Here is a 23,305-nt window from a genome sequence, read left to right as displayed (position 1 = left end):
TTCATGCTACCTTTCTCATGTGACAAAGATGCTTCCATACTGATTTTAAACTATCGTAAGATACGATATTAAGGAACTCAGTTTGAAAAGAGTGCGCCAAGGAAGACTTCCAAAGAGTCTCTGGAAATAACAAAACAGTATGAAGTGACAGAAATGTTGTGAAATACGTCAGGGCATATTGTTTTGTAGCAGTGCACAACGGCAAATTTGTAAACAAAAATTTACCTTCCATCGCTACAAGAGATGGATACTTTGTCGAACAAACGAATGACAGGCGGTGCAACGAGCAGCTGTGTTGTGCGTCTGACCCACGTGGCGGCGCGCCGCACTGCGCGTCGCCTTCGAGGTGGAAGGACGTGCTTTGCGTCAAATGTGCCACCGAAAACGGCGATTGCGTGTGTTGGGAGGAGAGGCGAAGCCTTCTTCTGCCGTGCGGCTACTGTATAAGGACGCCAACGGCCATACCATGTTGAATACACCGGTTCTCGTCCGATCACCGAAGTTAAGCAACATCGGGCCCGGTTAGTACTTGGATGGGTGACCGCCTGGGAACACCGGGTGCTGTTGGCTCCCTCTCTTCTTTTAAATTTTATGTCACTACACCTGCCAGCCCTCTTTTCATGAAAAACTCTCAGGTGCGACAAAGATGCTTCCACAAGCATTTTAAACTACTGTATTAAACGTAAGATGCGAAATTACAGTAATGAACTCAGTTTGAACAAGAATGCGCGGAGGAAGAGTGCTAGGATCTCGTTGAAAATAACGAAACACTGCGAATCGACAGATGTGCTCTTGAAACGCGTCAGAGAGTACTGTTTTGTAGGAGCGCTAAATTCCAAAAACTAACTACATTAAAGAAAGACCTGTTCCCGTCCGACCACCGAAGAAAAGCAACAACGTCAGTATTCGGATCGGCGACCGCCTGGGAACTCTGGCTGTCTTCATTTCTTGCTTTCTTGTCACTACTCCTGCCAGCCCTTTTTTCATGCGACCTTTCTCATGTGACAAAGATGCTTCCATACTGATTTTAAACTATCGTAAGATACGATATTAAGGAACTCAGTTTGAAAAGAGTGCGCCAAGTAAGACTTCCAAAGAGTCTCTGGAATAATAAAAACAGTATGAAGTGACAGAAATGTTGTGAAAAACGTCAGGGCATATTGTTTTGTAGCAGTGCACAAGGGCAAATTTGTAAACAAAAATTTACCTTTCGTCGCTACAAGAGATGTATACTTTGCCGAAAAGCCTGTGTCTTGTGTGCATGTTTTCGCACCTTTCCACGGCACAGCGCAGCACAGAGCGGCACTGGTAGCTCCGAACGCCCGCACACGGCGCCTCGGACTCGCCGGTTCGGGCCGCGCCCATCTCGCAGATGCTTCTCGTACTTGTGCTGTCATATGGACCGCGACCCGAGCGGCAGCGAGCAAAGTCGGGACAAGTCGGGACGGAAGGGGACAGCCGAGAATGAACCGTGCAAATTACGCAAATATCTGGAAGCGCGACGAGTGTCAGGCAGGTGAGAACGCTTCCCTCTGTCTTCATTTCTTGCTATCTTGTCACTACCCCTGCCAGCCCTTTTTTCATGCTACCTTTCTCATGTGACAAAGATGCTTCCATACTGATTTTAAACTATCGTAAGATACGATATTAAGGAACTCAGTTTGAAAAGAGTGCGCCAAGGAAGACTTCCAAAGAGTCTCTGGAAATAACAAAACAGTATGAAGTGACAGAAATGTTGTGAAATACGTCAGGGCATATTGTTTTGTAGCAGTGCACAACGGCAAATTTGTAAACAAAAATTTACCTTCCATCGCTACAAGAGATGGATACTTTGTCGAACAAACGAATGACAGGCGGTGCAACGAGCAGCTGTGTTGTGCGTCTGACCCACGTGGCGGCGCGCCGCACTGCGCGTCGCCTTCGAGGTGGAAGGACGTGCTTTGCGTCAAATGTGCCACCGAAAACGGCGATTGCGTGTGTTGGGAGGAGAGGCGAAGCCTTCTTCTGCCGTGCGGCTACTGTATAAGGACGCCAACGGCCATACCATGTTGAATACACCGGTTCTCGTCCGATCACCGAAGTTAAGCAACATCGGGCCCGGTTAGTACTTGGATGGGTGACCGCCTGGGAACACCGGGTGCTGTTGGCTCCCTCTCTTCTTTTAAATTTTATGTCACTACACCTGCCAGCCCTCTTTTCATGAAAAACTCTCAGGTGCGACAAAGATGCTTCCACAAGCATTTTAAACTACTGTATTAAACGTAAGATGCGAAATTACAGTAATGAACTCAGTTTGAACAAGAATGCGCGGAGGAAGAGTGCTAGGATCTCGTTGAAAATAACGAAACACTGCGAATCGACAGATGTGCTCTTGAAACGCGTCAGAGAGTACTGTTTTGTAGGAGCGCTAAATTCCAAAAACTAACTACATTAAAGAAAGACCTGTTCCCGTCCGACCACTGAAGAAAAGCAACAACGTCAGTATTCGGATCGGCGACCGCCTGGGAACTCTGGCTGTCTTCATTTCTTGCTTTCTTGTCACTACTCCTGCCAGCCCTTTTTTCATGCTACCTTTCTCATGTGACAAAGATGCTTCCATACTGATTTTAAACTATCGTAAGATACGATATTAAGGAACTCAGTTTGAAAAGAGTGCGCCAAGTAAGACTTCCAAAGAGTCTCTGGAATAATAAAAACAGTATGAAGTGACAGAAATGTTGTGAAAAACGTCAGGGCATATTGTTTTGTAGCAGTGCACAAGGGCAAATTTGTAAACAAAAATTTACCTTTCGTCGCTACAAGAGATGTATACTTTGCCGAAAAGCCTGTGTCTTGTGTGCATGTTTTCGCACCTTTCCACGGCACAGCGCAGCACAGAGCGGCACTGGTAGCTCCGAACGCCCGCACACGGCGCCTCGGACTCGCCGGTTCGGGCCGCGCCCATCTCGCAGATGCTTCTCGTACTTGTGCTGTCATATGGACCGCGACCCGAGCGGCAGCGAGCGGCAGTCGAGCAAAGTCGGGACAAGTCGGGACGGAAGGGGACAGCCGAGAATGAACCGTGCAAATTACGCAAATATCTGGAAGCGCGACGAGTGTCAGGCAGGTGAGAACGCTTCCCTCTGTCTTCATTTCTTGCTATCTTGTCACTACCCCTGCCAGCCCTTTTTTCATGCTACCTTTCTCATGTGACAAAGATGCTTCCATACTGATTTTAAACTATCGTAAGATACGATATTAAGGAACTCAGTTTGAAAAGAGTGCGCCAAGGAAGACTTCCAAAGAGTCTCTGGAAATAACAAAACAGTATGAAGTGACAGAAATGTTGTGAAATACGTCAGGGCATATTGTTTTGTAGCAGTGCACAACGGCAAATTTGTAAACAAAAATTTACCTTCCATCGCTACAAGAGATGGATACTTTGTCGAACAAACGAATGACAGGCGGTGCAACGAGCAGCTGTGTTGTGCGTCTGACCCACGTGGCGGCGCGCCGCACTGCGCGTCGCCTTCGAGGTGGAAGGACGTGCTTTGCGTCAAATGTGCCACCGAAAACGGCGATTGCGTGTGTTGGGAGGAGAGGCGAAGCCTTCTTCTGCCGTGCGGCTACTGTATAAGGACGCCAACGGCCATACCATGTTGAATACACCGGTTCTCGTCCGATCACCGAAGTTAAGCAACATCGGGCCCGGTTAGTACTTGGATGGGTGACCGCCTGGGAACACCGGGTGCTGTTGGCTCCCTCTCTTCTTTTAAATTTTATGTCACTACACCTGCCAGCCCTCTTTTCATGAAAAACTCTCAGGTGCGACAAAGATGCTTCCACAAGCATTTTAAACTACTGTATTAAACGTAAGATGCGAAATTACAGTAATGAACTCAGTTTGAACAAGAATGCGCGGAGGAAGAGTGCTAGGATCTCGTTGAAAATAACGAAACACTGCGAATCGACAGATGTGCTCTTGAAACGCGTCAGAGAGTACTGTTTTGTAGGAGCGCTAAATTCCAAAAACTAACTACATTAAAGAAAGACCTGTTCCCGTCCGACCACCGAAGAAAAGCAACAACGTCAGTATTCGGATCGGCGACCGCCTGGGAACTCTGGCTGTCTTCATTTCTTGCTTTCTTGTCACTACTCCTGCCAGCCCTTTTTTCATGCGACCTTTCTCATGTGACAAAGATGCTTCCATACTGATTTTAAACTATCGTAAGATACGATATTAAGGAACTCAGTTTGAAAAGAGTGCGCCAAGTAAGACTTCCAAAGAGTCTCTGGAATAATAAAAACAGTATGAAGTGACAGAAATGTTGTGAAAAACGTCAGGGCATATTGTTTTGTAGCAGTGCACAAGGGCAAATTTGTAAACAAAAATTTACCTTTCGTCGCTACAAGAGATGTATACTTTGCCGAAAAGCCTGTGTCTTGTGTGCATGTTTTCGCACCTTTCCACGGCACAGCGCAGCACAGAGCGGCACTGGTAGCTCCGAACGCCCGCACACGGCGCCTCGGACTCGCCGGTTCGGGCCGCGCCCATCTCGCAGATGCTTCTCGTACTTGTGCTGTCATATGGACCGCGACCCGAGCGGCAGCGAGCAAAGTCGGGACAAGTCGGGACGGAAGGGGACAGCCGAGAATGAACCGTGCAAATTACGCAAATATCTGGAAGCGCGACGAGTGTCAGGCAGGTGAGAACGCTTCCCTCTGTCTTCATTTCTTGCTATCTTGTCACTACCCCTGCCAGCCCTTTTTTCATGCTACCTTTCTCATGTGACAAAGATGCTTCCATACTGATTTTAAACTATCGTAAGATACGATATTAAGGAACTCAGTTTGAAAAGAGTGCGCCAAGGAAGACTTCCAAAGAGTCTCTGGAAATAACAAAACAGTATGAAGTGACAGAAATGTTGTGAAATACGTCAGGGCATATTGTTTTGTAGCAGTGCACAACGGCAAATTTGTAAACAAAAATTTACCTTCCATCGCTACAAGAGATGGATACTTTGTCGAACAAACGAATGACAGGCGGTGCAACGAGCAGCTGTGTTGTGCGTCTGACCCACGTGGCGGCGCGCCGCACTGCGCGTCGCCTTCGAGGTGGAAGGACGTGCTTTGCGTCAAATGTGCCACCGAAAACGGCGATTGCGTGTGTTGGGAGGAGAGGCGAAGCCTTCTTCTGCCGTGCGGCTACTGTATAAGGACGCCAACGGCCATACCATGTTGAATACACCGGTTCTCGTCCGATCACCGAAGTTAAGCAACATCGGGCCCGGTTAGTACTTGGATGGGTGACCGCCTGGGAACACCGGGTGCTGTTGGCTCCCTCTCTTCTTTTAAATTTTATGTCACTACACCTGCCAGCCCTCTTTTCATGAAAAACTCTCAGGTGCGACAAAGATGCTTCCACAAGCATTTTAAACTACTGTATTAAACGTAAGATGCGAAATTACAGTAATGAACTCAGTTTGAACAAGAATGCGCGGAGGAAGAGTGCTAGGATCTCGTTGAAAATAACGAAACACTGCGAATCGACAGATGTGCTCTTGAAACGCGTCAGAGAGTACTGTTTTGTAGGAGCGCTAAATTCCAAAAACTAACTACATTAAAGAAAGACCTGTTCCCGTCCGACCACTGAAGAAAAGCAACAACGTCAGTATTCGGATCGGCGACCGCCTGGGAACTCTGGCTGTCTTCATTTCTTGCTTTCTTGTCACTACTCCTGCCAGCCCTTTTTTCATGCTACCTTTCTCATGTGACAAAGATGCTTCCATACTGATTTTAAACTATCGTAAGATACGATATTAAGGAACTCAGTTTGAAAAGAGTGCGCCAAGTAAGACTTCCAAAGAGTCTCTGGAATAATAAAAACAGTATGAAGTGACAGAAATGTTGTGAAAAACGTCAGGGCATATTGTTTTGTAGCAGTGCACAAGGGCAAATTTGTAAACAAAAATTTACCTTTCGTCGCTACAAGAGATGTATACTTTGCCGAAAAGCCTGTGTCTTGTGTGCATGTTTTCGCACCTTTCCACGGCACAGCGCAGCACAGAGCGGCACTGGTAGCTCCGAACGCCCGCACACGGCGCCTCGGACTCGCCGGTTCGGGCCGCGCCCATCTCGCAGATGCTTCTCGTACTTGTGCTGTCATATGGACCGCGACCCGAGCGGCAGCGAGCGGCAGTCGAGCAAAGTCGGGACAAGTCGGGACGGAAGGGGACAGCCGAGAATGAACCGTGCAAATTACGCAAATATCTGGAAGCGCGACGAGTGTCAGGCAGGTGAGAACGCTTCCCTCTGTCTTCATTTCTTGCTATCTTGTCACTACCCCTGCCAGCCCTTTTTTCATGCTACCTTTCTCATGTGACAAAGATGCTTCCATACTGATTTTAAACTATCGTAAGATACGATATTAAGGAACTCAGTTTGAAAAGAGTGCGCCAAGGAAGACTTCCAAAGAGTCTCTGGAAATAACAAAACAGTATGAAGTGACAGAAATGTTGTGAAATACGTCAGGGCATATTGTTTTGTAGCAGTGCACAACGGCAAATTTGTAAACAAAAATTTACCTTCCATCGCTACAAGAGATGGATACTTTGTCGAACAAACGAATGACAGGCGGTGCAACGAGCAGCTGTGTTGTGCGTCTGACCCACGTGGCGGCGCGCCGCACTGCGCGTCGCCTTCGAGGTGGAAGGACGTGCTTTGCGTCAAATGTGCCACCGAAAACGGCGATTGCGTGTGTTGGGAGGAGAGGCGAAGCCTTCTTCTGCCGTGCGGCTACTGTATAAGGACGCCAACGGCCATACCATGTTGAATACACCGGTTCTCGTCCGATCACCGAAGTTAAGCAACATCGGGCCCGGTTAGTACTTGGATGGGTGACCGCCTGGGAACACCGGGTGCTGTTGGCTCCCTCTCTTCTTTTAAATTTTATGTCACTACACCTGCCAGCCCTCTTTTCATGAAAAACTCTCAGGTGCGACAAAGATGCTTCCACAAGCATTTTAAACTACTGTATTAAACGTAAGATGCGAAATTACAGTAATGAACTCAGTTTGAACAAGAATGCGCGGAGGAAGAGTGCTAGGATCTCGTTGAAAATAACGAAACACTGCGAATCGACAGATGTGCTCTTGAAACGCGTCAGAGAGTACTGTTTTGTAGGAGCGCTAAATTCCAAAAACTAACTACATTAAAGAAAGACCTGTTCCCGTCCGACCACCGAAGAAAAGCAACAACGTCAGTATTCGGATCGGCGACCGCCTGGGAACTCTGGCTGTCTTCATTTCTTGCTTTCTTGTCACTACTCCTGCCAGCCCTTTTTTCATGCGACCTTTCTCATGTGACAAAGATGCTTCCATACTGATTTTAAACTATCGTAAGATACGATATTAAGGAACTCAGTTTGAAAAGAGTGCGCCAAGTAAGACTTCCAAAGAGTCTCTGGAATAATAAAAACAGTATGAAGTGACAGAAATGTTGTGAAAAACGTCAGGGCATATTGTTTTGTAGCAGTGCACAAGGGCAAATTTGTAAACAAAAATTTACCTTTCGTCGCTACAAGAGATGTATACTTTGCCGAAAAGCCTGTGTCTTGTGTGCATGTTTTCGCACCTTTCCACGGCACAGCGCAGCACAGAGCGGCACTGGTAGCTCCGAACGCCCGCACACGGCGCCTCGGACTCGCCGGTTCGGGCCGCGCCCATCTCGCAGATGCTTCTCGTACTTGTGCTGTCATATGGACCGCGACCCGAGCGGCAGCGAGCAAAGTCGGGACAAGTCGGGACGGAAGGGGACAGCCGAGAATGAACCGTGCAAATTACGCAAATATCTGGAAGCGCGACGAGTGTCAGGCAGGTGAGAACGCTTCCCTCTGTCTTCATTTCTTGCTATCTTGTCACTACCCCTGCCAGCCCTTTTTTCATGCTACCTTTCTCATGTGACAAAGATGCTTCCATACTGATTTTAAACTATCGTAAGATACGATATTAAGGAACTCAGTTTGAAAAGAGTGCGCCAAGGAAGACTTCCAAAGAGTCTCTGGAAATAACAAAACAGTATGAAGTGACAGAAATGTTGTGAAATACGTCAGGGCATATTGTTTTGTAGCAGTGCACAACGGCAAATTTGTAAACAAAAATTTACCTTCCATCGCTACAAGAGATGGATACTTTGTCGAACAAACGAATGACAGGCGGTGCAACGAGCAGCTGTGTTGTGCGTCTGACCCACGTGGCGGCGCGCCGCACTGCGCGTCGCCTTCGAGGTGGAAGGACGTGCTTTGCGTCAAATGTGCCACCGAAAACGGCGATTGCGTGTGTTGGGAGGAGAGGCGAAGCCTTCTTCTGCCGTGCGGCTACTGTATAAGGACGCCAACGGCCATACCATGTTGAATACACCGGTTCTCGTCCGATCACCGAAGTTAAGCAACATCGGGCCCGGTTAGTACTTGGATGGGTGACCGCCTGGGAACACCGGGTGCTGTTGGCTCCCTCTCTTCTTTTAAATTTTATGTCACTACACCTGCCAGCCCTCTTTTCATGAAAAACTCTCAGGTGCGACAAAGATGCTTCCACAAGCATTTTAAACTACTGTATTAAACGTAAGATGCGAAATTACAGTAATGAACTCAGTTTGAACAAGAATGCGCGGAGGAAGAGTGCTAGGATCTCGTTGAAAATAACGAAACACTGCGAATCGACAGATGTGCTCTTGAAACGCGTCAGAGAGTACTGTTTTGTAGGAGCGCTAAATTCCAAAAACTAACTACATTAAAGAAAGACCTGTTCCCGTCCGACCACCGAAGAAAAGCAACAACGTCAGTATTCGGATCGGCGACCGCCTGGGAACTCTGGCTGTCTTCATTTCTTGCTTTCTTGTCACTACTCCTGCCAGCCCTTTTTTCATGCTACCTTTCTCATGTGACAAAGATGCTTCCATACTGATTTTAAACTATCGTAAGATACGATATTAAGGAACTCAGTTTGAAAAGAGTGCGCCAAGTAAGACTTCCAAAGAGTCTCTGGAATAATAAAAACAGTATGAAGTGACAGAAATGTTGTGAAAAACGTCAGGGCATATTGTTTTGTAGCAGTGCACAAGGGCAAATTTGTAAACAAAAATTTACCTTTCGTCGCTACAAGAGATGTATACTTTGCCGAAAAGCCTGTGTCTTGTGTGCATGTTTTCGCACCTTTCCACGGCACAGCGCAGCACAGAGCGGCACTGGTAGCTCCGAACGCCCGCACACGGCGCCTCGGACTCGCCGGTTCGGGCCGCGCCCATCTCGCAGATGCTTCTCGTACTTGTGCTGTCATATGGACCGCGACCCGAGCGGCAGCGAGCGGCAGTCGAGCAAAGTCGGGACAAGTCGGGACGGAAGGGGACAGCCGAGAATGAACCGTGCAAATTACGCAAATATCTGGAAGCGCGACGAGTGTCAGGCAGGTGAGAACGCTTCCCTCTGTCTTCATTTCTTGCTATCTTGTCACTACCCCTGCCAGCCCTTTTTTCATGCTACCTTTCTCATGTGACAAAGATGCTTCCATACTGATTTTAAACTATCGTAAGATACGATATTAAGGAACTCAGTTTGAAAAGAGTGCGCCAAGGAAGACTTCCAAAGAGTCTCTGGAAATAACAAAACAGTATGAAGTGACAGAAATGTTGTGAAATACGTCAGGGCATATTGTTTTGTAGCAGTGCACAACGGCAAATTTGTAAACAAAAATTTACCTTCCATCGCTACAAGAGATGGATACTTTGTCGAACAAACGAATGACAGGCGGTGCAACGAGCAGCTGTGTTGTGCGTCTGACCCACGTGGCGGCGCGCCGCACTGCGCGTCGCCTTCGAGGTGGAAGGACGTGCTTTGCGTCAAATGTGCCACCGAAAACGGCGATTGCGTGTGTTGGGAGGAGAGGCGAAGCCTTCTTCTGCCGTGCGGCTACTGTATAAGGACGCCAACGGCCATACCATGTTGAATACACCGGTTCTCGTCCGATCACCGAAGTTAAGCAACATCGGGCCCGGTTAGTACTTGGATGGGTGACCGCCTGGGAACACCGGGTGCTGTTGGCTCCCTCTCTTCTTTTAAATTTTATGTCACTACACCTGCCAGCCCTCTTTTCATGAAAAACTCTCAGGTGCGACAAAGATGCTTCCACAAGCATTTTAAACTACTGTATTAAACGTAAGATGCGAAATTACAGTAATGAACTCAGTTTGAACAAGAATGCGCGGAGGAAGAGTGCTAGGATCTCGTTGAAAATAACGAAACACTGCGAATCGACAGATGTGCTCTTGAAACGCGTCAGAGAGTACTGTTTTGTAGGAGCGCTAAATTCCAAAAACTAACTACATTAAAGAAAGACCTGTTCCCGTCCGACCACCGAAGAAAAGCAACAACGTCAGTATTCGGATCGGCGACCGCCTGGGAACTCTGGCTGTCTTCATTTCTTGCTTTCTTGTCACTACTCCTGCCAGCCCTTTTTTCATGCTACCTTTCTCATGTGACAAAGATGCTTCCATACTGATTTTAAACTATCGTAAGATACGATATTAAGGAACTCAGTTTGAAAAGAGTGCGCCAAGTAAGACTTCCAAAGAGTCTCTGGAATAATAAAAACAGTATGAAGTGACAGAAATGTTGTGAAAAACGTCAGGGCATATTGTTTTGTAGCAGTGCACAAGGGCAAATTTGTAAACAAAAATTTACCTTTCGTCGCTACAAGAGATGTATACTTTGCCGAAAAGCCTGTGTCTTGTGTGCATGTTTTCGCACCTTTCCACGGCACAGCGCAGCACAGAGCGGCACTGGTAGCTCCGAACGCCCGCACACGGCGCCTCGGACTCGCCGGTTCGGGCCGCGCCCATCTCGCAGATGCTTCTCGTACTTGTGCTGTCATATGGACCGCGACCCGAGCGGCAGCGAGCGGCAGTCGAGCAAAGTCGGGACAAGTCGGGACGGAAGGTGACAGCCGAGAATGAACCGTGCAAATTACGCAAATATCTGGAAGCGCGACGAGTGTCAGGCAGGTGAGAACGCTTCCCTCTGTCTTCATTTCTTGCTATCTTGTCACTACCCCTGCCAGCCCTTTTTTCATGCTACCTTTCTCATGTGACAAAGATGCTTCCATACTGATTTTAAACTATCGTAAGATACGATATTAAGGAACTCAGTTTGAAAAGAGTGCGCCAAGGAAGACTTCCAAAGAGTCTCTGGAAATAACAAAACAGTATGAAGTGACAGAAATGTTGTGAAATACGTCAGGGCATATTGTTTTGTAGCAGTGCACAACGGCAAATTTGTAAACAAAAATTTACCTTCCATCGCTACAAGAGATGGATACTTTGTCGAACAAACGAATGACAGGCGGTGCAACGAGCAGCTGTGTTGTGCGTCTGACCCACGTGGCGGCGCGCCGCACTGCGCGTCGCCTTCGAGGTGGAAGGACGTGCTTTGCGTCAAATGTGCCACCGAAAACGGCGATTGCGTGTGTTGGGAGGAGAGGCGAAGCCTTCTTCTGCCGTGCGGCTACTGTATAAGGACGCCAACGGCCATACCATGTTGAATACACCGGTTCTCGTCCGATCACCGAAGTTAAGCAACATCGGGCCCGGTTAGTACTTGGATGGGTGACCGCCTGGGAACACCGGGTGCTGTTGGCTCCCTCTCTTCTTTTAAATTTTATGTCACTACACCTGCCAGCCCTCTTTTCATGAAAAACTCTCAGGTGCGACAAAGATGCTTCCACAAGCATTTTAAACTACTGTATTAAACGTAAGATGCGAAATTACAGTAATGAACTCAGTTTGAACAAGAATGCGCGGAGGAAGAGTGCTAGGATCTCGTTGAAAATAACGAAACACTGCGAATCGACAGATGTGCTCTTGAAACGCGTCAGAGAGTACTGTTTTGTAGGAGCGCTAAATTCCAAAAACTAACTACATTAAAGAAAGACCTGTTCCCGTCCGACCACCGAAGAAAAGCAACAACGTCAGTATTCGGATCGGCGACCGCCTGGGAACTCTGGCTGTCTTCATTTCTTGCTTTCTTGTCACTACTCCTGCCAGCCCTTTTTTCATGCTACCTTTCTCATGTGACAAAGATGCTTCCATACTGATTTTAAACTATCGTAAGATACGATATTAAGGAACTCAGTTTGAAAAGAGTGCGCCAAGTAAGACTTCCAAAGAGTCTCTGGAATAATAAAAACAGTATGAAGTGACAGAAATGTTGTGAAAAACGTCAGGGCATATTGTTTTGTAGCAGTGCACAAGGGCAAATTTGTAAACAAAAATTTACCTTTCGTCGCTACAAGAGATGTATACTTTGCCGAAAAGCCTGTGTCTTGTGTGCATGTTTTCGCACCTTTCCACGGCACAGCGCAGCACAGAGCGGCACTGGTAGCTCCGAACGCCCGCACACGGCGCCTCGGACTCGCCGGTTCGGGCCGCGCCCATCTCGCAGATGCTTCTCGTACTTGTGCTGTCATATGGACCGCGACCCGAGCGGCAGCGAGCGGCAGTCGAGCAAAGTCGGGACAAGTCGGGACGGAAGGGGACAGCCGAGAATGAACCGTGCAAATTACGCAAATATCTGGAAGCGCGACGAGTGTCAGGCAGGTGAGAACGCTTCCCTCTGTCTTCATTTCTTGCTATCTTGTCACTACCCCTGCCAGCCCTTTTTTCATGCTACCTTTCTCATGTGACAAAGATGCTTCCATACTGATTTTAAACTATCGTAAGATACGATATTAAGGAACTCAGTTTGAAAAGAGTGCGCCAAGGAAGACTTCCAAAGAGTCTCTGGAAATAACAAAACAGTATGAAGTGACAGAAATGTTGTGAAATACGTCAGGGCATATTGTTTTGTAGCAGTGCACAACGGCAAATTTGTAAACAAAAATTTACCTTCCATCGCTACAAGAGATGGATACTTTGTCGAACAAACGAATGACAGGCGGTGCAACGAGCAGCTGTGTTGTGCGTCTGACCCACGTGGCGGCGCGCCGCACTGCGCGTCGCCTTCGAGGTGGAAGGACGTGCTTTGCGTCAAATGTGCCACCGAAAACGGCGATTGCGTGTGTTGGGAGGAGAGGCGAAGCCTTCTTCTGCCGTGCGGCTACTGTATAAGGACGCCAACGGCCATACCATGTTGAATACACCGGTTCTCGTCCGATCACCGAAGTTAAGCAACATTGGGCGCGGTTAGTACTTGGATGGGTGACCGCCTGGGAACACCGGGTGCTGTTGGCTCCCTCTCTTCTTTTAAATTTTATGTCACTACACCTGCCAGCCCTCTTTTCATGAAAAACTCTCAGGTGCGACAAAGATGCTTCCACAAGCATTTTAAACTACTGTATTAAACGTAAGATGCGAAATTACAGTAATGAACTCAGTTTGAACAAGAATGCGCGGAGGAAGAGTGCTAGGATCTCGTTGAAAATAACGAAACACTGCGAATCGACAGATGTGCTCTTGAAACGCGTCAGAGAGTACTGTTTTGTAGGAGCGCTAAATTCCAAAAACTAACTACATTAAAGAAAGACCTGTTCCCGTCCGACCACCGAAGAAAAGCAACAACGTCAGTATTCGGATCGGCGACCGCCTGGGAACTCTGGCTGTCTTCATTTCTTGCTTTCTTGTCACTACTCCTGCCAGCCCTTTTTTCATGCTACCTTTCTCATGTGACAAAGATGCTTCCATACTGATTTTAAACTATCGTAAGATACGATATTAAGGAACTCAGTTTGAAAAGAGTGCGCCAAGTAAGACTTCCAAAGAGTCTCTGGAATAATAAAAACAGTATGAAGTGACAGAAATGTTGTGAAAAACGTCAGGGCATATTGTTTTGTAGCAGTGCACAAGGGCAAATTTGTAAACAAAAATTTACCTTTCGTCGCTACAAGAGATGTATACTTTGCCGAAAAGCCTGTGTCTTGTGTGCATGTTTTCGCACCTTTCCACGGCACAGCGCAGCACAGAGCGGCACTGGTAGCTCCGAACGCCCGCACACGGCGCCTCGGACTCGCCGGTTCGGGCCGCGCCCATCTCGCAGATGCTTCTCGTACTTGTGCTGTCATATGGACCGCGACCCGAGCGGCAGCGAGCGGCAGTCGAGCAAAGTCGGGACAAGTCGGGACGGAAGGGGACAGCCGAGAATGAACCGTGCAAATTACGCAAATATCTGGAAGCGCGACGAGTGTCAGGCAGGTGAGAACGCTTCCCTCTGTCTTCATTTCTTGCTATCTTGTCACTACCCCTGCCAGCCCTTTTTTCATGCTACCTTTCTCATGTGACAAAGATGCTTCCATACTGATTTTAAACTATCGTAAGATACGATATTAAGGAACTCAGTTTGAAAAGAGTGCGCCAAGGAAGACTTCCAAAGAGTCTCTGGAAATAACAAAACAGTATGAAGTGACAGAAATGTTGTGAAATACGTCAGGGCATATTGTTTTGTAGCAGTGCACAACGGCAAATTTGTAAACAAAAATTTACCTTCCATCGCTACAAGAGATGGATACTTTGTCGAACAAACGAATGACAGGCGGTGCAACGAGCAGCTGTGTTGTGCGTCTGACCCACGTGGCGGCGCGCCGCACTGCGCGTCGCCTTCGAGGTGGAAGGACGTGCTTTGCGTCAAATGTGCCACCGAAAACGGCGATTGCGTGTGTTGGGAGGAGAGGCGAAGCCTTCTTCTGCCGTGCGGCTACTGTATAAGGACGCCAACGGCCATACCATGTTGAATACACCGGTTCTCGTCCGATCACCGACGTTAAGCAACATCGGGCCCGGTTAGTACTTGGATGGGTGACCGCCTGGGAACACCGGGTGCTGTTGGCTCCCTCTCTTCTTTTAAATTTTATGTCACTACACCTGCCAGCCCTCTTTTCATGAAAAACTCTCAGGTGCGACAAAGATGCTTCCACAAGCATTTTAAACTACTGTATTAAACGTAAGATGCGAAATTACAGTAATGAACTCAGTTTGAACAAGAATGCGCGGAGGAAGAGTGCTAGGATCTCGTTGAAAATAACGAAACACTGCGAATCGACAGATGTGCTCTTGAAACGCGTCAGAGAGTACTGTTTTGTAGGAGCGCTAAATTCCAAAAACTAACTACATTAAAGAAAGACCTGTTCCCGTCCGACCACCGAAGAAAAGCAACAACGTCAGTATTCGGATCGGCGACCGCCTGGGAACTCTGGCTGTCTTCATTTCTTGCTTTCTTGTCACTACTCCTGCCAGCCCTTTTTTCATGCTACCTTTCTCATGTGACAAAGATGCTTCCATACTGATTTTAAACTATCGTAAGATACGATATTAAGGAACTCAGTTTGAAAAGAGTGCGCCAAGTAAGACTTCCAAAGAGTCTCTGGAATAATAAAAACAGTATGAAGTGACAGAAATGTTGTGAAAAACGTCAGGGCATATTGTTTTGTAGCAGTGCACAAGGGCAAATTTGTAAACAAAAATTTACCTTTCGTCGCTACAAGAGATGTATACTTTGCCGAAAAGCCTGTGTCTTGTGTGCATGTTTTCGCACCTTTCCACGGCACAGCGCAGCACAGAGCGGCACTGGTAGCTCCGAACGCCCGCACACGGCGCCTCGGACTCGCCGGTTCGGGCCGCGCCCATCTCGCAGATGCTTCTCGTACTTGTGCTGTCATATGGACCGCGACCCGAGCGGCAGCGAGCGGCAGTCGAGCAAAGTCGGGACAAGTCGGGACGGAAGGGGACAGCCGAGAATGAACCGTGCAAATTACGCAAATATCTGGAAGCGCGACGAGTGTCAGGCAGGTGAGAACGCTTCCCTCTGTCTTCATTTCTTGCTATCTTGTCACTACCCCTGCCAGCCCTTTTTTCATGCTACCTTTCTCATGTGACAAAGATGCTTCCATACTGATTTTAAACTATCGTAAGATACGATATTAAGGAACTCAGTTTGAAAAGAGTGCGCCAAGGAAGACTTCCAAAGAGTCTCTGGAAATAACAAAACAGTATGAAGTGACAGAAATGTTGTGAAATACGTCAGGGCATATTGTTTTGTAGCAGTGCACAACGGCAAATTTGTAAACAAAAATTTACCTTCCATCGCTACAAGAGATGGATACTTTGTCGAACAAACGAATGACAGGCGGTGCAACGAGCAGCTGTGTTGTGCGTCTGACCCACGTGGCGGCGCGCCGCACTGCGCGTCGCCTTCGAGGTGGAAGGACGTGCTTTGCGTCAAATGTGCCACCGAAAACGGCGATTGCGTGTGTTGGGAGGAGAGGCGAAGCCTTCTTCTGCCGTGCGGCTACTGTATAAGGACGCCAACGGCCATACCATGTTGAATACACCGGTTCTCGTCCGATCACCGACGTTAAGCAACATCGGGCCCGGTTAGTACTTGGATGGGTGACCGCCTGGGAACACCGGGTGCTGTTGGCTCCCTCTCTTCTTTTAAATTTTATGTCACTACACCTGCCAGCCCTCTTTTCATGAAAAACTCTCAGGTGCGACAAAGATGCTTCCACAAGCATTTTAAACTACTGTATTAAACGTAAGATGCGAAATTACAGTAATGAACTCAGTTTGAACAAGAATGCGCGGAGGAAGAGTGCTAGGATCTCGTTGAAAATAACGAAACACTGCGAATCGACAGATGTGCTCTTGAAACGCGTCAGAGAGTACTGTTTTGTAGGAGCGCTAAATTCCAAAAACTAACTACATTAAAGAAAGACCTGTTCCCGTCCGACCACCGAAGAAAAGCAACAACGTCAGTATTCGGATCGGCGACCGCCTGGGAACTCTGGCTGTCTTCATTTCTTGCTTTCTTGTCACTACTCCTGCCAGCCCTTTTTTCATGCTACCTTTCTCATGTGACAAAGATGCTTCCATACTGATTTTAAACTATCGTAAGATACGATATTAAGGAACTCAGTTTGAAAAGAGTGCGCCAAGTAAGACTTCCAAAGAGTCTCTGGAATAATAAAAACAGTATGAAGTGACAGAAATGTTGTGAAAAACGTCAGGGCATATTGTTTTGTAGCAGTGCACAAGGGCAAATTTGTAAACAAAAATTTACCTTTCGTCGCTACAAGAGATGTATACTTTGCCGAAAAGCCTGTGTCTTGTGTGCATGTTTTCGCACCTTTCCACGGCACAGCGCAGCACAGAGCGGCACTGGTAGCTCCGAACGCCCGCACACGGCGCCTCGGACTCGCCGGTTCGGGCCGCGCCCATCTCGCAGATGCTTCTCGTACTTGTGCTGTCATATGGACCGCGACCCGAGCGGCAGCGAGCGGCAGTCGAGCAAAGTCGGGACAAGTCGGGACGGAAGGGGACAGCCGAGAATGAACCGTGCAAATTACGCAAATATCTGGAAGCGCGACGAGTGTCAGGCAGGTGAGAACGCTTCCCTCTGTCTTCATTTCTTGCTATCTTGTCACTACCCCTGCCAGCCCTTTTTTCATGCTACCTTTCTCATGTGACAAAGATGCTTCCATACTGATTTTAAACTATCGTAAGATACGATATTAAGGAACTCAGTTTGAAAAGAGTGCGCCAAGGAAGACTTCCAAAGAGTCTCTGGAAATAACAAAACAGTATGAAGTGACAGAAATGTTGTGAAATACGTCAGGGCATATTGTTTTGTAGCAGTGCACAACGGCAAATTTGTAAACAAAAATTTACCTTCCATCGCTACAAGAGATGGATACTTTGTCGAACAAACGAATGACAGGCGGTGCAACGAGCAGCTGTGTTGTGCGTCTGACCCACGTGGCGGCGCGCCGCACTGCGCGTCGCCTTCGAGGTGGAAGGACGTGCTTTGCGTCAAATGTGCCACCGAAAACGGCGATTGCGTGTGTTGGGAGGAGAGGCGAAGCCTTCTTCTGCCGTGCGGCTACTGTATAAGGACGCCAACGGCCATACCATGTTGAATACACCGGTTCTCGTCCGATCACCGACGTTAAGCAACATCGGGCCCGGTTAGTACTTGGATGGGTGACCGCCTGGGAACACCGGGTGCTGTTGGCTCCCTCTCTTCTTTTAAATTTTATGTCACTACACCTGCCAGCCCTCTTTTCATGAAAAACTCTCAGGTGCGACAAAGATGCTTCCACAAGCATTTTAAACTACTGTATTAAACGTAAGATGCGAAATTACAGTAATGAACTCAGTTTGAACAAGAATGCGCGGAGGAAGAGTGCTAGGATCTCGTTGAAAATAACGAAACACTGCGAATCGACAGATGTGCTCTTGAAACGCGTCAGAGAGTACTGTTTTGTAGGAGCGCTAAATTCCAAAAACTAACTACATTAAAGAAAGACCTGTTCCCGTCCGACCACCGAAGAAAAGCAACAACGTCAGTATTCGGATCGGCGACCGCCTGGGAACTCTGGCTGTCTTCATTTCTTGCTTTCTTGTCACTACTCCTGCCAGCCCTTTTTTCATGCTACCTTTCTCATGTGACAAAGATGCTTCCATACTGATTTTAAACTATCGTAAGATACGATATTAAGGAACTCAGTTTGAAAAGAGTGCGCCAAGTAAGACTTCCAAAGAGTCTCTGGAATAATAAAAACAGTATGAAGTGACAGAAATGTTGTGAAAAACGTCAGGGCATATTGTTTTGTAGCAGTGCACAAGGGCAAATTTGTAAACAAAAATTTACCTTTCGTCGCTACAAGAGATGTATACTTTGCCGAAAAGCCTGTGTCTTGTGTGCATGTTTTCGCACCTTTCCACGGCACAGCGCAGCACAGAGCGGCACTGGTAGCTCCGAACGCCCGCACACGGCGCCTCGGACTCGCCGGTTCGGGCCGCGCCCATCTCGCAGATGCTTCTCGTACTTGTGCTGTCATATGGACCGCGACCCGAGCGGCAGCGAGCGGCAGTCGAGCAAAGTCGGGACAAGTCGGGACGGAAGGGGACAGCCGAGAATGAACCGTGCAAATTACGCAAATATCTGGAAGCGCGACGAGTGTCAGGCAGGTGAGAACGCTTCCCTCTGTCTTCATTTCTTGCTATCTTGTCACTACCCCTGCCAGCCCTTTTTTCATGCTACCTTTCTCATGTGACAAAGATGCTTCCATACTGATTTTAAACTATCGTAAGATACGATATTAAGGAACTCAGTTTGAAAAGAGTGCGCCAAGGAAGACTTCCAAAGAGTCTCTGGAAATAACAAAACAGTATGAAGTGACAGAAATGTTGTGAAATACGTCAGGGCATATTGTTTTGTAGCAGTGCACAACGGCAAATTTGTAAACAAAAATTTACCTTCCATCGCTACAAGAGATGGATACTTTGTCGAACAAACGAATGACAGGCGGTGCAACGAGCAGCTGTGTTGTGCGTCTGACCCACGTGGCGGCGCGCCGCACTGCGCGTCGCCTTCGAGGTGGAAGGACGTGCTTTGCGTCAAATGTGCCACCGAAAACGGCGATTGCGTGTGTTGGGAGGAGAGGCGAAGCCTTCTTCTGCCGTGCGGCTACTGTATAAGGACGCCAACGGCCATACCATGTTGAATACACCGGTTCTCGTCCGATCACCGACGTTAAGCAACATCGGGCCCGGTTAGTACTTGGATGGGTGACCGCCTGGGAACACCGGGTGCTGTTGGCTCCCTCTCTTCTTTTAAATTTTATGTCACTACACCTGCCAGCCCTCTTTTCATGAAAAACTCTCAGGTGCGACAAAGATGCTTCCACAAGCATTTTAAACTACTGTATTAAACGTAAGATGCGAAATTACAGTAATGAACTCAGTTTGAACAAGAATGCGCGGAGGAAGAGTGCTAGGATCTCGTTGAAAATAACGAAACACTGCGAATCGACAGATGTGCTCTTGAAACGCGTCAGAGAGTACTGTTTTGTAGGAGCGCTAAATTCCAAAAACTAACTACATTAAAGAAAGACCTGTTCCCGTCCGACCACCGAAGAAAAGCAACAACGTCAGTATTCGGATCGGCGACCGCCTGGGAACTCTGGCTGTCTTCATTTCTTGCTTTCTTGTCACTACTCCTGCCAGCCCTTTTTTCATGCTACCTTTCTCATGTGACAAAGATGCTTCCATACTGATTTTAAACTATCGTAAGATACGATATTAAGGAACTCAGTTTGAAAAGAGTGCGCCAAGTAAGACTTCCAAAGAGTCTCTGGAATAATAAAAACAGTATGAAGTGACAGAAATGTTGTGAAAAACGTCAGGGCATATTGTTTTGTAGCAGTGCACAAGGGCAAATTTGTAAACAAAAATTTACCTTTCGTCGCTACAAGAGATGTATACTTTGCCGAAAAGCCTGTGTCTTGTGTGCATGTTTTCGCACCTTTCCACGGCACAGCGCAGCACAGAGCGGCACTGGTAGCTCCGAACGCCCGCACACGGCGCCTCGGACTCGCCGGTTCGGGCCGCGCCCATCTCGCAGATGCTTCTCGTACTTGTGCTGTCATATGGACCGCGACCCGAGCGGCAGCGAGCGGCAGTCGAGCAAAGTCGGGACAAGTCGGGACGGAAGGGGACAGCCGAGAATGAACCGTGCAAATTACGCAAATATCTGGAAGCGCGACGAGTGTCAGGCAGGTGAGAACGCTTCCCTCTGTCTTCATTTCTTGCTATCTTGTCACTACCCCTGCCAGCCCTTTTTTCATGCTACCTTTCTCATGTGACAAAGATGCTTCCATACTGATTTTAAACTATCGTAAGATACGATATTAAGGAACTCAGTTTGAAAAGAGTGCGCCAAGGAAGACTTCCAAAGAGTCTCTGGAAATAACAAAACAGTATGAAGTGACAGAAATGTTGTGAAATACGTCAGGGCATATTGTTTTGTAGCAGTGCACAACGGCAAATTTGTAAACAAAAATTTACCTTCCATCGCTACAAGAGATGGATACTTTGTCGAACAAACGAATGACAGGCGGTGCAACGAGCAGCTGTGTTGTGCGTCTGACCCACGTGGCGGCGCGCCGCACTGCGCGTCGCCTTCGAGGTGGAAGGACGTGCTTTGCGTCAAATGTGCCACCGAAAACGGCGATTGCGTGTGTTGGGAGGAGAGGCGAAGCCTTCTTCTGCCGTGCGGCTACTGTATAAGGACGCCAACGGCCATACCATGTTGAATACACCGGTTCTCGTCCGATCACCGAAGTTAAGCAACATCGGGGCCGGTTAGTACTTGGATGGGTGACCGCCTGGGAACACCGGGTGCTGTTGGCTCCCTCTCTTCTTTTAAATTTTATGTCACTACACCTGCCAGCCCTCTTTTCATGAAAAACTCTCAGGTGCGACAAAGATGCTTCCACAAGCATTTTAAACTACTGTATTAAACGTAAGATGCGAAATTACAGTAATGAACTCAGTTTGAACAAGAATGCGCGGAGGAAGAGTGCTAGGATCTCGTTGAAAATAACGAAACACTGCGAATCGACAGATGTGCTCTTGAAACGCGTCAGAGAGTACTGTTTTGTAGGAGCGCTAAATTCCAAAAACTAACTACATTAAAGAAAGACCTGTTCCCGTCCGACCACCGAAGAAAAGCAACAACGTCAGTATTCGGATCGGCGACCGCCTGGGAACTCTGGCTGTCTTCATTTCTTGCTTTCTTGTCACTACTCCTGCCAGCCCTTTTTTCATGCTACCTTTCTCATGTGACAAAGATGCTTCCATACTGATTTTAAACTATCGTAAGATACGATATTAAGGAACTCAGTTTGAAAAGAGTGCGCCAAGTAAGACTTCCAAAGAGTCTCTGGAATAATAAAAACAGTATGAAGTGACAGAAATGTTGTGAAAAACGTCAGGGCATATTGTTTTGTAGCAGTGCACAAGGGCAAATTTGTAAACAAAAATTTACCTTTCGTCGCTACAAGAGATGTATACTTTGCCGAAAAGCCTGTGTCTTGTGTGCATGTTTTCGCACCTTTCCACGGCACAGCGCAGCACAGAGCGGCACTGGTAGCTCCGAACGCCCGCACACGGCGCCTCGGACTCGCCGGTTCGGGCCGCGCCCATCTCGCAGATGCTTCTCGTACTTGTGCTGTCATATGGACCGCGACCCGAGCGGCAGCGAGCGGCAGTCGAGCAAAGTCGGGACAAGTCGGGACGGAAGGGGACAGCCGAGAATGAACCGTGCAAATTACGCAAATATCTGGAAGCGCGACGAGTGTCAGGCAGGTGAGAACGCTTCCCTCTGTCTTCATTTCTTGCTATCTTGTCACTACCCCTGCCAGCCCTTTTTTCATGCTACCTTTCTCATGTGACAAAGATGCTTCCATACTGATTTTAAACTATCGTAAGATACGATATTAAGGAACTCAGTTTGAAAAGAGTGCGCCAAGGAAGACTTCCAAAGAGTCTCTGGAAATAACAAAACAGTATGAAGTGACAGAAATGTTGTGAAATACGTCAGGGCATATTGTTTTGTAGCAGTGCACAACGGCAAATTTGTAAACAAAAATTTACCTTCCATCGCTACAAGAGATGGATACTTTGTCGAACAAACGAATGACAGGCGGTGCAACGAGCAGCTGTGTTGTGCGTCTGACCCACGTGGCGGCGCGCCGCACTGCGCGTCGCCTTCGAGGTGGAAGGACGTGCTTTGCGTCAAATGTGCCACCGAAAACGGCGATTGCGTGTGTTGGGAGGAGAGGCGAAGCCTTCTTCTGCCGTGCGGCTACTGTATAAGGACGCCAACGGCCATACCATGTTGAATACACCGGTTCTCGTCCGATCACCGACGTTAAGCAACATCGGGCCCGGTTAGTACTTGGATGGGTGACCGCCTGGGAACACCGGGTGCTGTTGGCTCCCTCTCTTCTTTTAAATTTTATGTCACTACACCTGCCAGCCCTCTTTTCATGAAAAACTCTCAGGTGCGACAAAGATGCTTCCACAAGCATTTTAAACTACTGTATTAAACGTAAGATGCGAAATTACAGTAATGAACTCAGTTTGAACAAGAATGCGCGGAGGAAGAGTGCTAGGATCTCGTTGAAAATAACGAAACACTGCGAATCGACAGATGTGCTCTTGAAACGCGTCAGAGAGTACTGTTTTGTAGGAGCGCTAAATTCCAAAAACTAACTACATTAAAGAAAGACCTGTTCCCGTCCGACCACCGAAGAAAAGCAACAACGTCAGTATTCGGATCGGCGACCGCCTGGGAACTCTGGCTGTCTTCATTTCTTGCTTTCTTGTCACTACTCCTGCCAGCCCTTTTTTCATGCTACCTTTCTCATGTGACAAAGATGCTTCCATACTGATTTTAAACTATCGTAAGATACGATATTAAGGAACTCAGTTTGAAAAGAGTGCG

At 47.7% G+C, this 23,305-nt stretch overlaps 15 non-coding genes across 15 annotated transcripts; all 15 read left to right on the top strand.

The window, feature by feature from the left end:
• The first annotated feature begins 451 nt into the window (after positions 1-451).
• LOC126307897 (5S ribosomal RNA) lies at positions 452-570 on the top strand. The gene has a single exon (XR_007553863.1). It is a non-coding gene; the product is annotated as a 5S ribosomal RNA (ribosomal RNA).
• A 1,460-nt stretch (positions 571-2,030) lies between these two features.
• On the top strand, positions 2,031-2,149 carry LOC126307885 (5S ribosomal RNA). The gene has a single exon (XR_007553852.1). It is a non-coding gene; the product is annotated as a 5S ribosomal RNA (ribosomal RNA).
• Positions 2,150-3,620: 1,471 nt separating this feature from the next.
• On the top strand, positions 3,621-3,739 carry LOC126307872 (5S ribosomal RNA). The gene has a single exon (XR_007553841.1). It is a non-coding gene; the product is annotated as a 5S ribosomal RNA (ribosomal RNA).
• Positions 3,740-5,199: 1,460 nt separating this feature from the next.
• On the top strand, positions 5,200-5,318 carry LOC126307860 (5S ribosomal RNA). The gene has a single exon (XR_007553830.1). It is a non-coding gene; the product is annotated as a 5S ribosomal RNA (ribosomal RNA).
• Positions 5,319-6,789: 1,471 nt separating this feature from the next.
• On the top strand, positions 6,790-6,908 carry LOC126307846 (5S ribosomal RNA). Its single transcript, XR_007553818.1, has one exon. It is a non-coding gene; the product is annotated as a 5S ribosomal RNA (ribosomal RNA).
• Positions 6,909-8,368: 1,460 nt separating this feature from the next.
• LOC126307834 (5S ribosomal RNA) lies at positions 8,369-8,487 on the top strand. Its single transcript, XR_007553807.1, has one exon. It is a non-coding gene; the product is annotated as a 5S ribosomal RNA (ribosomal RNA).
• Positions 8,488-9,958: 1,471 nt separating this feature from the next.
• Positions 9,959-10,077, top strand: LOC126307822 (5S ribosomal RNA). Its single transcript, XR_007553796.1, has one exon. It is a non-coding gene; the product is annotated as a 5S ribosomal RNA (ribosomal RNA).
• Positions 10,078-11,548: 1,471 nt separating this feature from the next.
• Positions 11,549-11,667, top strand: LOC126307810 (5S ribosomal RNA). Its single transcript, XR_007553785.1, has one exon. It is a non-coding gene; the product is annotated as a 5S ribosomal RNA (ribosomal RNA).
• A 1,471-nt stretch (positions 11,668-13,138) lies between these two features.
• LOC126307812 (5S ribosomal RNA) lies at positions 13,139-13,257 on the top strand. Its single transcript, XR_007553787.1, has one exon. It is a non-coding gene; the product is annotated as a 5S ribosomal RNA (ribosomal RNA).
• A 1,471-nt stretch (positions 13,258-14,728) lies between these two features.
• On the top strand, positions 14,729-14,847 carry LOC126307747 (5S ribosomal RNA). Its single transcript, XR_007553728.1, has one exon. It is a non-coding gene; the product is annotated as a 5S ribosomal RNA (ribosomal RNA).
• Positions 14,848-16,318: 1,471 nt separating this feature from the next.
• Positions 16,319-16,437, top strand: LOC126307746 (5S ribosomal RNA). Its single transcript, XR_007553727.1, has one exon. It is a non-coding gene; the product is annotated as a 5S ribosomal RNA (ribosomal RNA).
• A 1,471-nt stretch (positions 16,438-17,908) lies between these two features.
• On the top strand, positions 17,909-18,027 carry LOC126307745 (5S ribosomal RNA). Its single transcript, XR_007553726.1, has one exon. It is a non-coding gene; the product is annotated as a 5S ribosomal RNA (ribosomal RNA).
• A 1,471-nt stretch (positions 18,028-19,498) lies between these two features.
• On the top strand, positions 19,499-19,617 carry LOC126307744 (5S ribosomal RNA). Its single transcript, XR_007553725.1, has one exon. It is a non-coding gene; the product is annotated as a 5S ribosomal RNA (ribosomal RNA).
• A 1,471-nt stretch (positions 19,618-21,088) lies between these two features.
• Positions 21,089-21,207, top strand: LOC126307867 (5S ribosomal RNA). Its single transcript, XR_007553836.1, has one exon. It is a non-coding gene; the product is annotated as a 5S ribosomal RNA (ribosomal RNA).
• Positions 21,208-22,678: 1,471 nt separating this feature from the next.
• LOC126307743 (5S ribosomal RNA) lies at positions 22,679-22,797 on the top strand. Its single transcript, XR_007553724.1, has one exon. It is a non-coding gene; the product is annotated as a 5S ribosomal RNA (ribosomal RNA).
• Positions 22,798-23,305: the final 508 nt, after the last annotated feature.

Source organism: Schistocerca gregaria, unplaced genomic scaffold (genome assembly GCF_023897955.1).
Source record: "Schistocerca gregaria isolate iqSchGreg1 unplaced genomic scaffold, iqSchGreg1.2 ptg000355l, whole genome shotgun sequence".
NCBI classification, from domain to species: Eukaryota; Metazoa; Arthropoda; class Insecta; order Orthoptera; family Acrididae; genus Schistocerca; species Schistocerca gregaria.
The sequence above is the reverse complement of the archived record's forward strand: the minus strand, read 5'-3'. Positions and strand labels throughout refer to the sequence as shown.